The 14,124-nt window shown below is 34.8% G+C and overlaps 1 long non-coding RNA gene across 1 annotated transcript in view; it reads left to right on the top strand.

Moving 5' to 3' along the window:
* The first annotated feature begins 490 nt into the window (after positions 1 to 490).
* Positions 491 to 14,124, top strand: part of LOC140609552 (uncharacterized) — a 58,304-nt gene continuing 44,670 nt past the window's right edge. The window contains exon 1 of the long non-coding RNA XR_012011359.1: positions 491 to 610. This is a non-coding gene — a long non-coding RNA (uncharacterized lncRNA). The remainder of the gene's footprint in view (positions 611 to 14,124) is intronic.

The raw sequence follows: 14,124 nt of genomic DNA, 5'->3' as shown, positions 1-14,124 counted from the left end.
TCATCATCCCAAATCCCATCCTTAATCTGTCAGTCATACTTTAGGATTAAACCATAAGTATAATTGAGAGTGTTCAAGTTCTTTATGAGGAATCCCCAAACATTGTGAAAAAAACAAGCTAAATGGCTAGTTTCTGTAGCAATAAGTATTCTAAATGCCAGTGTGGCTGTCCTTTGATTCTGATTCCAGTTTGGCATGGTGCTACATTTTTTCCTTTAGATATTTTTTCTTCTTACAAATAAAAACATGTAATTATAGAAAAACAAGAACCCAATAAAAAACATCTATGCCACCCAGTGTAACCATTCATGACATATTATTCCTCTTCCTCTTCTTCCTTCACTCTGCCTCCTCCTCCTCATACTTCTCCTTATCTTCTTTCTCCTTTCCCTTTTCTCTCTCTCCTTCTCCTTTTCTCTACTTCTCTCCTTCCCCTTCTCCTGTACTCTCACCTTCCCCTCTCTTTCTCTTTCAATATAAGGTTCAAAGAAAAAGATTCTGGAATGGTGCCAATGTTTGGTGATTACTCAAGCAGACATGTTCTTGGCTACAGAAGTGTTTTAAAAAGAAAACACTCCCAGAAGACTGTCATAAAGCCAGAGTATTCTCGGTAAGAAATATAATTTAAGCAATGTTAACAGGAGGATTATATTCCTACTATGATATTAGACCTCTTGTTCTATGGAGAAACATACTATTAATATATTGTGAGATATTTTCCTTAGATAGGTGGAAGAGCTATTCTGATATTTACATTTTTTGGAATGTATTCATTTAGGCAAATTTTTACTTTTCTTCCTACTAGATGAAACATCATACTTCTTGAAGACTTTATAGTTGTATTGGTCTTCCATTGCTGTGCAACAAATTAATGAAAACAAAGTAATACAAAATTATCTAGACTTAAATATTTGTGAACATATAGTATGCATTGGCAATTTTTAAAAAATATTTTATTTATTTATTCATGAGAGACACAGAGAGAGAGAGGCAGAGACACATGCAGGGGGAGAGGCAGGCTCTCCATGCAAGGAGACCGATGTGGAACTCGATCCCGAGTCTCCAGGATCACACTCTGGGCTGAAGGCAACGCTAAACCACTGAGCCATCTGGGCTGCCCACATTGGTAATTTTAATTAATGACTCAGACCTTTTACTTTGTATATATTTATACATATTTAAGTGTTTTTTGAAATGTATTTGTATTTATACATTCATTTAACATAGCTAAAATTTTAACATGTATTTACATATAATTTTCAGGTGCTATACTAGATATTTGGGATACATCAATCAATAAAATAGACAAGAATTTCAGCTTTCCTAGAGTACATTCATATAAATGGAGAAAAACAAATAATTAACTAAAACATATACCATGTCAAGCTGATATGTGTTGTTTACAGAAATAATGGAGGGATCTGTGATCGGTATGGTATAAGGGTTACTTACAGCCAACACAAATTTAATATAGATTAGAATCAGAGAATGGGGGATGAATGGGTGAGAGTTCTTGTCTTCTTGGGATGTACAGATATAAACAGAGATAAAAGACCTATAACAATAGTTCTTCACATCACAGGCATTGCTGATTGCTGTGGAGTTGAACTTATTGAAGGTATAGGTTTTTTTGCAATGGACAAAAGCCATGGAGATATGAGGGCTGCAGAAATGGGGATGGGGGAATTGACAGAGATGTCTAGAAGCCTGGTGGGGGTGGTGGTGGTAGTGTGGAACTTATGTAAAACTCCCTGAGTTGTGGGGTGCTGTCTTGAAGATGAGTTGGCCTTTTCTTAACACTGGTAAGGAGGTATACAATTTGGTGAGGATTATTTTGGAACACACAGAGAATTCTGACTCCTTGAACTTTGCATAATTATTACTAGGATCTTTTTTCAGTTATCAAACTTGAAAATAAAGAATTGAAATTCACACAGAATCACTCCATTTATCATTTAAAGAATTAAATTCAATTTAGAGGAGTTTGAAGGTGGACCCATAATGAAAATGAAAATGAAAGTGAAGCCAATGGTGAAAGACTACTTGAGCACTGATGATTAAAAAACTAAGTCATAAATGGGAAGTAATAGAGGGAATATTGAATGTGTGTATTCTTTTTATTAAAATTGCATTTTTTTAAAACTCACATAATAGATTTTGTTTAAGGTCCCAGAGAAAACCAGTGGGTTTCAGAACTGAATGAAAATATTGTGGCTAATTCTGAAATATAATGGTGATAATGATGATTCAAAATACTAAAGAAAAATGACTAAAGGAATGGAATCCACATAATATAAAGAAAGGTCACAACATTTAGATTTATTTAGCTAAAAGAAGGAAAAATTTTAAATGACTATGGAATGGCTTAATTGATGGCTACAAGTAAATGAAGGATCTTATGAATATATAACTACACCCATGAAACTTAACACTATAGCCAGTCATTTCAGTTAAACACTAAAAAGAGCATTCTTAGATGATAAGAGAAATAAAACACTGGAAGTTCTACTCAGAAAGCTTGGGGGGGATCCATTCCTAGAGTTCATTAAAAAGAGAATGACAACTCTCTGACTTGATAATTTAGTCGCTCATCTGCTTCAAGGAAAATGTTCGGATTTGATGAAATTTCTTTTCTTTTTTTTTTTTTAGTAGTTGTTGAGGTATAAATAACATGTAAAAACTGTATATATTTAAAATGTACAACTTAATGTTTCAATATATGTATATATCGTGTAATGATCACCAGAGTCAAACCAATGAACATATCCCAATATCTGTCATTATAAGGATGGAATGGAGATCCTAGGCATATTCCCTATATCACATGAAAGCCAGAGTTTTACTGGGATTGGTCTCGGATTGATTATTTAAGGTATGAATATGAAGGCATTATGTTTATGAATGGTAGAAGAAAAGCTTGGAAATTACATTCTGCCATGTAATTACTTAATATTTCTGCAGCATGTCCATAAAGTGGCACATGTCATCTGGAAATATATATTCAAATTTGAGAACAATACTACCAGTCCAATTCAACTTACAAATAGCATTTATTGCAACAGCTGTGGATCAAACACATATCTCTAGTCATCTAGCAGATGGCTGAATACATTTTTTATGATAATATGACTACTTCACTATAGGAAAAGGATTATCATAATTGTACAAACACTGTTTTCCCCTATTTCTCAAATCGAGAGAGTTATACATTTCCCCCTTGTTTCTTTCCATTCTTTTTGGTATCTCCATCATGTATACACTGAAAAGTAAATGCTGTTGAGTTAACTTACTTTAAAAAAAATATATTTATTGTTTTATTTACTGAAGTGGAATATGTGGTTACTGTATAACCCATCAATTCCACTGCTAGTTATAAACCCAAGCAAATGTTAGATACATTCACTGACATTTATAACCCAGAATATTCATAGCAGATCTTGTTCATATAGCCCCAAATTGAAAACAACCCAAATGTCAGTCAACAGTGGAAAAGATTACATTTTGAAATATTTCTTTATAAAACAGAATTCAGTATAGCACTAGACATGAATAAACTACTACTATTCTCAATAACCAGGATGAATCGTATTGATATACTATTAGGCAAAGAAATCACATACAAAAGAATAGTATTATATGATTGAAAAGCAGACAAAACTTGTCTCTCAAGTTTTTCTAACTAATCTGGCTAGTGGTTACTTTAGGTAGAAATAATGCCTGAAGATATATTGCCACTTATCTGTATGTATGTTATCCTTATGATTTGTTAGATGGTAGGGGTCCTCATTTGTTTCACACCAAGTGTCAATAGGTGAGACTATAGCAGCTTTGTAAAAGTTGATTTCAATAATTAACTCCGATAAACAACCCTTACCAATATAGAAAATCCAGGGCATAGAATAGAACAGTTTTAAAAATCTGCTTAGCATCATTGGTACAATTTCCTCGCATTTGGATCCTGAACCCTCTGAGGTTATTATCTTATGTAGTAGATTCTGCACTAGTACATTCATATCTTCAAATCTTTCTCACTAAAACTGATCCCTGTTTATCCAGTGTTTCAGTAGTAGGTAGAGACACTGCATAATTCTGCCATGGACCACATTTCAGAATTCCTGTGCTTTAATTCTCTTTAACCTGTGCACACTACATCTCTGAGAAATCAGGGAATAGGAATGCTTGTGATCAGTGGCCAACTTCTCCCCAAGTAGGGGCTGGAATGGGTGGCTGAGGACAAAATGTATATAAATCCCTATTGGTGAGAAAAAACCCACTTTTTGTTTGGAAATGAGGATGAAAACATAGCTCTATTTTTTCCACTGTGTATAGCTAAGCAATAATGCAATTTTATAATTTAATGACTTAGTTTACAAAATTAAGCCAGTTACTTTGACACTCTTTTTTTAGTACTACCATGGACTTCTTCTATAAGCAAGGTGAATTCAGGATTTGTTTGGCCCAAAATTTGTATAATCTGGAGGCACTCTCTAAAAATATATATCACAAAATTACAAATGCAAAATTAGGTACACAAGTGAGGTTTATTCAGAATGACATTTTGCTTCGTTGATTCAAGTAAGGGCCCCGTAAATGAAGAGTGCTAGACCTTACACCTCCATAGTTTATCATTAACGCTGCCTCTGCCACAGGTGTTTATTCTGGTCCTATTTCAGAAAATTCCATAGTTGGCTGCTCTGATACATATCTCTGAGGTCTGTACCTAAACCTGTTTTCATCCTTCTAAAATTCTAACTGCAGGATTTCTTATTTGAAAAAACAACCATAATCATCTCTCTATCTTTAATCGATGCTTAATTTCCTCATTTTCCCCCATCTGAGGTCTACTTGTTTGATATTTCTTTTAAAGGAATGTCCTTCTGTTACCTGCATGCCCATTTTTCTCACATTTTTGGACTTTGCAGGTGCTGGTAGCTTTATCTAAGAGACCTCTCTTCCTTGTCAGATGAAGAATTCTTACACAATCTTCAAGGCATAGTTTCACCATGATCCCCTTGCCTCTTGGAGTGCCAGTTACCCTTTCCTGCATGCTTCCACTGAAGCATTCACCTCATTGTGTTTTGACTGTTTACTTATCTTTCTCACAAACTGGATTCCTCAAGAACAAGTATTTTGCCTTTTTATTTTATATCCTTTGCTAATTATCACATACAGAGGCACAATAACAGATCCATAATACATAATCAGGCACCTCTTCTGACTGCCTAAATCTGACATCATAAATGTTATTTTTTTATGAAAAACTACCATGACAAAATATGACCTGCAATCATGTGAGTTTTTGCATTATTGTCCCTGTGAGCAACATATGTACATATATATATGTGTTTGTGCACATGTTTTATTATATTATTGTGACCTTGAGGGAAACATGTGAAAGGTGGAATACTGATTATTTGTTTTCTAAAGCTATGCTGAAATAGTATATAACATTCTTGAACAGAAGAACACTTGGAAATCACCTGCGCCTGTCTTCTCACTTCCAAATAATGTGTTTCAGTATTTATTCAAGAAAAAAAATATTGGCTGCCTAAGCAGCTGCAAATCACCTTGAACAGAAACATTCTAACCGTTTCAGAAAAAAATACATGGCACCAGTTATGCTTAAGAAACAAAAAGGAAACCATCCTGAATTAATATATAATGAAGGAAATGGTAATTATCTGATCCAAAGGTTTCCTGAATCTCACAGTTTTAATGTCTTTTGGAACTGCTTCATGCTGAGAATAGTACCTACTGAAAAGAATGTGAAATGAAACCACGTTGAGGTCTCTGGGGTTTTACAAAAAGTTACTGTCCCTTTTAAGAATGATCGAACCAAATGCTTTGTTCTCCAACTTCAGTGCAAGCTCAGGCTCATTTGCTTTTGAGTATGCTATATTATTAGAAAATTATGGAGAGAACCAAATGCATCAGTCATAACTCTATGCAGCTCCTAAAATAGAGATGGGAAGCATCACTGAATATTTCTTAGCTGAATATTATCATAAGTGGTAAACGAGGTTTCAATCCTCTTAAGTAAATATAATCCTTCTTTAAAAACATATTAGCTTCTCTCGCAGAAGCCAAACAGCCAGTTTAGTCATTTCACTCAGTCTTTATTTTTAAATATCCTGCAATATAAGTCAATTAGGTGGATTTCCTTACTTGACAGCAATAGATGACACAGTAGATGTCCTTGGGCATATTGCATAAGCTCTTAAAATCATATTCCAGCTTAGTGACATAAAATCATTTTGGTTTTAATGTAAGAGTCAGAAAATGATACCTATGTGAGTAGTTCATTAAATATAACTAGCCTAGAAGCTAATCTTTCATATTACTGATCTAAGGACTTAGGGAGTACTTTGGGTCAAAATCCTTCAAGCTATGTCTAATTGCAGAAGAAAATATACTTAACTACTTTTTTGCTTAAATAAGTGTTGTTTGTTTTCCACCAGTAATATTTAAGTAATCCTAAAGCTAAAACAAAGCAAAGCAAAACAAAACAAAAGTATTAAACTGAATGCTTGTTCTAGGAGAACTGAGAGGATTATCAGTAAAATATTTTTTGTATCAAGTACATCCTAAACCAAGCCAAATTAAAATTATAACTATTTCTCAAATAACAGCTTCAGTATTGTCTTTTCTTGAAACATTTCCTGATGACCTGGTCCTCATTAAACAATCATTTTTGTACATTACCATATCCCTTACGCTTTTACAACTTAATCCTAAACAGTTTATTTTTTAAAAAGATTTTATTTATTTATTCATGAGAGATACAGAGAGAGAGAGAGACAGAGACACAGGCAGAGGGAGAAGCAGGCTCCATGCAAAGGAGCCTGACGTGGGACTCATCCCAGGTGTCCAGGATCAGGCCCTGGGCTGAAGGCAAGCTAAACCACTGAGCCACCTGGGTTGCCCAATCCTATGCAGTTTAAATGATAATTTAACAACTCCTCATCATAACTGGGAAACTTTGTAAAATCAGTTTTATATTGAAATTTTCTAGGAAATCCTTTGCTCCCCGCCATTTAGCAAAAGGTAGGAAGTAGATCTATATTTTACAACTGTGATTGAATCTCTACTCCCTTTACATGAAAAAGATGTTTAATTCAAGCCATCAACCGAATTTCCTACTGCACAAGAATCACTAGGTGAATGGGAAACTTTCAGTTCACCAACTTCCAAAATGCTTTTTAGAAAATCCAAAGCTTTATTCTAGCTATCATTTCAGAATGTTCAGCAATATGAACTACCACATCACCTTGACCCATAGTTACATTTTCATGGTCATCTTAAAAATATATTCACTAGTGTCTAGGAAATTATATTCACTGTCTAGGAAATATATTCACTACTGAACTAGGAAATCCTAGTTCAAAGCATTTAGGAATCATGTCCTGGTAAATTAAATTATTATCTACATGTGATGGAATCCTCATTTAGAGAAAACAATATTTGACAGCTAACTTTGAAATTCAATAACAGTGCTTCAGTGATAGCGATATATAATAAAAATGGACCCAATCATTACAGCCATGACTTATGAGCTTGGGGAACTCTAACATTAATGCAAAGTATAACTCCCTATTCAATATTTATGAGGTATACAACACTGTATTAAATCTTAGGGGAATCCTAGATGTGTACCACATATGGCACATTCTTAGAAGCAAAATATTGAGACTAATACAAGTGATAAGAAAAACTACAAAAGCCTAATAATTGATTCTCAGCCTATTGTCAATGACAGCGATCAAGCAGTTTGTACTGTAATAGCTGTAAGTATTTTTTGTAATATCTTCACCAAAAATCCAAAGACACACTCCTAATTTGTACCTGGCATGTAGTCCTGGGTTATTCTGAAGTAGCTATGTGCTCTTAAACAAGTTTCTTAAGCTAGCTGGACTTCAGTTGAATAAATATTAAAATGAGGCAATCTCCTAGTGTTCACATAATTCTAACAATATCTAATTCTAATCTTCATATAGAACTCAACATTAATTGTATGCCCAGAGTATATGTGGCTGCAATGAGAATCCACTTTGACATTAACACAGTAGTGCCCATAAAACAGCAATACTAAAAAAAAAAAAAAAAAAAAAAAAAAAAAAACAGCAATACTCTCATATGCTGAACCAAGTTTCTGGATATTCATTACTTTGTCACTATTAGATAGTATTATAGCTTTTCATTTAGGAAAATTGAGTGAATAAAGCAAATGAAGCCAAACAAGTATTCTAATAATGCAGAAGTTGCTCTCTAAAGTGATTAAAATGTGAACCTTAGTATATTCTGCATATTTAAAAAAGACATGTAATACGATTGTTTTCTCTTGTTTCTAGGCTATCTTTAAAGATTACTTTTTTTTTTCTTTAAAGATTACTTAATGCTAGTTGAGACTATTCCCAGCCCAAGTTAGTATCATTACAAACAGAACTTATGACAAAATAAATCATTCATTTTATTTACAGAATGACTTTCATAATTTGTTCTAAGAGTCTATTTTTCCTAAATGATTCAACCTTTTGTGTACACAACCATTTGTGTACCTAAGATAAATGAATATTATTTAACTGGGAACATTCTTTTTTCATGTAAGCTACAGCAGAGATTTCTAATAGACTTAAGGAAAATTTGGCAATTCTTTCATTGTCTAATAAACCTATCTGAACATATGTTGTTATATCTTCACAAAAACTTTCTAATTACTTACATATTCTTTCTGGGCAGACATTGTGAAGAGAAATACCACGTTGAAAATATTCTAATTTGGTTAAGGAGTGTCATACATTTTGACTATTGTTTCATCTTTTTTTTCTACATTTGGCAAATGCATTTTCTCAAGAAGAAAAATGTTTTTTTTTTTTTAAAAAAGATTTTATTTTATTTATTTATTTGAGAGAAAGAGTGAGTGAGTGAGTGAGATAGAACAAGCTGAGGGAGGTGCAGAGGGAGAGAGAGAAACAGACTCTCTGCTGAGCAGGGAGCCTGATGTGGGACTCTATCCAGGACCTGGGACCATGACCCTAGCCGAAGGCAGATGGTTAACCGACTGAACCATGCAGGCACCCTGAAAAATGTTTTTCAATAAATATTTCAATTTACTATAAATGAAATTATAGGAAGAGTCTATAAAATTGTGCTAAAAAGTTCATGCTTACCTTCTTTCTATTAAATTCTCACTACTGGGAGGAAAGGCCCCAAATTAAAATGCTTCTTGCATAAGCTGAAGAATTATGTTGATTTTTTAGTATGAAATTCAGAATATTTTTATTTTAGCTTGAACATATTTTGTTGGTTTTTCTGACCTTGTCCACCTCTGTAAGTCTCTTCAATAATTATTTTCAATTTGCCCATTGGGATTGGGATCTGTTTCCTGCCTGGAACCTAACTAATGTACTCTTTATCTCTTAAAAGACAAACTAGGTCAAAATGGAATACTGATTTGCAGGAAGGAAATTTATACTAAATTACACAGGACAGTTATATTACTCAGAAGTCTTTCAGTTCTAAATGTCATAAAATAACTTAAAATGACTTTTAAAACCACAGTTAGACAAAAACGAAAGCAAAAAAAGATGAAATATATTGGCTCTCACAGCTATCACATAGCTGTCACTATGTTTCTTACTCACCCTTTCACTTATTTGTGTTTTCAGTTGTTGGGCTTCATTGTCTGATAAGAGCTCTCTCCGTGGCTGGAAAAAATTATTCAGCCACTCAGGCTTACATGGTCCATACAGCTCACCGTCTGAAAAAGGAAAGAGACAGTCTACCTCCCATCTCTCATATCAATCTCCTTAAAAGATCCCTTATTTACCCTACTGGAGCTACATGCATATTTCCGCACCAAAACTTTGGTCCAGGAGAATAGCATGCTCTAATTGACTGGCGTGGGTCAAGTATTTGAGTGCTTGTTCAGGAAGGGCAGTCCTCAAAGAAAATAAGTGGAGAAGACAAAAAAAAATCTAAAATAATTTTTCAAATATAAATAATACTGTTATCGATATTCATTCCTTTGTTCATGTACCATATGAAACGACAGCTGTATACCAGCAATAAAACAAGGGTCCTATGTGGGTATATGGGGTAAATGCTTGGTATAGATGAAGATAAAAATAATAAAGCATGAGTTTAATATTGGAATTTTCAAGAACTTACACTTCCAGGCTAAGATGAGAATTGTGAAATTATTTTGTAGGATAGCTTGATTTACCTTTTTTCATTTTTTTCCCTGTATCTCATGCTTCAAATGGAGATAATCATACATAAACTTGTAAAACATTGCCATGGTTTATGAGAACCTTTCTTCCACTAGGTTGAAGATACAGAGTTTAAATTAAAATATAAACAAAGAAACAAACAAACAAATAAAACATGTGGTGGTAGAAGTGTTGCTGGTGGTGGTACCAGGGAATGAATAACATGAAATCATTAGTCGATTTCAAATGAAAGTAAAATATTCAAGCCTGCCTCTAGCTATTTATACGAAGACACAGAATATAGTTGACAATGCAAAAACGATACTTGCTTTTTCCAATCTATAATGCCTGTACAATTCATTTATTAGAGTTTGTTTTCCATCACTGAATAAAGAACAATTCATGTTTAAGTTGCTTAGGTTAGAAACTGTAGAAAGGCAATTATACTTCTGATTTGTAAATAATATGCCAGCAAAATTAAGGATGTTTCCATAGATTAGTCTGTTAAGGTAACTACATAAAATATCTTCATGGTGTAATGTATTATATAATGTAATACATATACATCATACATGTAGTGCATAGTAGTGTAGTACACTATGCTCTTTTATTTGTGCATACCATACCATATATATCCTCACTGGAGAGTTTTCAACTGAGTAAAAAATCACAAGGTTTTCCTTGAACATTTTTTTCCTGTTCTTACTTTTGTCATTTATTATATGCAGAATTTACTCTCTGGCCATAAGTTTTGGTTTCTGCAATTTCTTTTGGGATATTTTTCTTCTGCACAACCTCCTCTTTTGGTTTAGCAACAATCTGCTCCTTTTCAGTATGGATCATCTCTGTGTCAGGGAGAACTCATGTGTGGGTGAATCTGACTATGAGTCCTGTGTGTTCTACACTTCATCTTGGGGGCTTTGTTTACCTGGATATGCTGCTCAATGGCCAGAGAAGCCACATCTAAACCTTTAAGTTCAGCATTAACCTCTGCATGTTTAAGCATGCACAGTAAAAATCCAGTAACCTTTGGACCATGAAACCCACTGTTTGGCGTGGGCACATCTACCAGCTCCAATATTCTAACAACAGAATGGCTCACACTGCTTCCATAAAGTGAAATCTTTCAGATACTTAGTGGCTTTTCACATATTCACATACCCTTGATGGCCTGGGCAGTTTCTTAAAGTGAGCAGAAAATACAAACCTCTTGATTTGCAAGGTGTGTTCTTAAAGTGAGCAGAAAAATTCCAACCTCTTGATTTGCAAGATTTTGTAGGGTTTTCTGGATCAAGTGGATAGCAAACCATTTTCAAAGATCACCTCAGGCCACTTATGGAACAGCTGCTTTGACATTTAATTACTGAGAATATATACATAAATAATCTGTTGAACTGAACTCATATTTTTCAATCTGAATGAAGAAGGATTTATTTGTTTTATCCATTTAGAAAGTATTGGAAATTATTTTGGATATTTACCTAAATGTTGTGCAAAGTGGATCTTTTTGTGGTCACCACCTATCAAGTATCAAGCAAATTCACAATACACAGTATGAACTGAAGAATGGATTTTACCAGGGGAAATGTAAAAGGCAGGTATTCAATAAGAAAAGAAGGTATGTTTCCCCCAATCCTCTCATTAATCCCATAGATAAGCGTACAAGATCAAGGAACTTTTTAGATATGTAGCAACGTATTTCACTTTTAATAGTAGAAGGGATATAGTATGACCTTTACCTTCTTAGAAGATAACTTTTCCAGGAGAGGAATGATGAGATTACTGGGGCTTCAAGCAATCTCAATTATAATTCCAGCTGTTTAGAGTTGTGGCCTGGGAAAGACATATACTCATTATCTGGAGTACTATGGGACTCATGGGTAGTTGGGTTCAGGAACAGCACCTCCTGCCAGGAGAAGGAAGGCACTAGACCCTAGAGAAGCACAGTTTGGGTGCATCTGTTTCTATTGAGAGGTAGGTCCAGGTTTCAGGTGACTCATTTTTCAGGTAACAGAGTCCAGGGGTCATTCCTAGACAGTCCTGCTTGTCAAATTACTTAAAAATATGAAGCGTTTGTGATATTTTGATAAAGTTTGTAAGTAAAACTCACACATTGGCTTCTAATGGATTAGCGTCATCTTTTCAGAACTCAACGAAATTTGCTATAAAGTTTGTATTTAAGATATTCAGGAAAGACAGCAGTTGTGTTGTCATTGTTTTTAATTTTCCCAAATGTTCTATAAAATCTGAAAGGCTAGGAGAATCAAGTCTTCTAAGCTTGATGTAAGGATATTGTTGGGGGAGCTGTGGGTTCCTGAGACATAAAGTCTTATGGAAAGATATGAATGATATGAAAAACTGAAATTTTACATTTCCCTGACACTCATTTGCTGATGGAAGCCATCCCTTCTCTTATCTACCTAATTTTTTTTTTTTTGATAGAGAGAGAGAGAGATAGGGGGAGTGAGAGAGCTCATGCACACATGAGCAGGGGATGGGGCGTGGGGGTGGGGCGGTGTGTGGAGGGCCAGAGGGAGAGAAACAGAGAATTTGAAATAGGCTTCATGCCAGCACAAAGTCTGATGTGGGGCTTGATCCTATGACCCCGAGATCATGATCTGAGCCAAAACCAAGAGTCACTTGGCCAACGAAGTCATCCAGGTGCTCCTACCAAAAATTTTTTTCAGTAACTGCACTTTTGGTGATTGTTGCACAACCTCACATGAGCATCTTGATTCTGCTGTGAACCAATTTCTCTACTTCTTGTTGCCTCTACACCAGTGTTTCTGAATGGGGTGATTTCTTTGTCCCCTGGTGGACATTTGGCAATGTTTAGAAACTTTTTTTCACTGTCACAAGTGGGAAGGTAGGTGCTACTGGCATCTAATGAATAGAGGCCTGACATGCTTCTAAACATCTCACAATGCGTAGGGCAATCCTGACAATAATAAATTTTCTGGCCCAAAATCTCAGAGTGCTGAATTTGAAAAATACTGCTCAACCATAGTAAGTTTCTATGTTAGCTTTCTATACCATGAAACAAATTACTGCTAACAGAAGCTTAAAACAATAAAACAATACCTGTTTATTATCTCACAGTTTCAAAGATTGAAAGTGTTGATGTAGATTAGCTGAGTTCTTAGTTTTCTGCTCAGGGTTTCACAAGACTGGAGTCATGGTGCTGGCTCAACTACATTCTCATATGGATGTTCAACTAAGGAAGGATCTGCTTCCAAGCTCCCTCAGGTTGCTAGCAGAATTCATTTCATAATGGCTACAGAATCCATGGGAAAAAATGGAGGAAGGGAGGGAGGGAAAGGGAGAGAGAAGCAGAGACAGAGTGAGAGAGAGAGAGGACAAACACCTCTTCTTCTTTGAATCTTAGCTTTAAGGAAGCCCTGTGCCCTCTCATAAGGGCTCATTCAATTAAGAAAAGGTAACTTTTAACTGACAGGTTCCTTGCATTGTTTTCTTGGCTTGTGAAGTGAGAGTCATCATGACAAGGGGACAACTAAAAGGCCTGGAATTACCACCAACCCCTATCAAAATAGTAAATCAAAACAATATAGCTTCATTAGGGTAAATATAGAGTATAGAACTGTCACCCAAAATCTGAAAGATGCAAGGATGGTGAATCCTGTCACATCCCCATTTATATCACCTGCTTGGCCTGTGCAAATCTGATGTGCTTGGGAAGCTGATAGTAGGTTTTCATAAACTTAATGAGATGGTAATGCCAATTATAGCTGCCATACTGGATACAATATTTTATTGGAGAAAATACTAATAAGCCTGGCACCTGGAATGTAGTGACAGACTTGCCAAATGCTGTTATATTCCCATTAAGTAAGGAAAATCAGAAGCAGTTTTTATTTATGTAACAATGACAATAGTATATCTTTATTGTCTTGGTCTT

The sequence above is a fragment of the Canis lupus genome, chromosome 18 (assembly GCF_048164855.1).
Source record: "Canis lupus baileyi chromosome 18, mCanLup2.hap1, whole genome shotgun sequence".
Lineage (NCBI taxonomy): Eukaryota > Metazoa > Chordata > Mammalia > Carnivora > Canidae > Canis > Canis lupus.
This window is presented reverse-complemented; position numbering and strand designations above follow the sequence as displayed.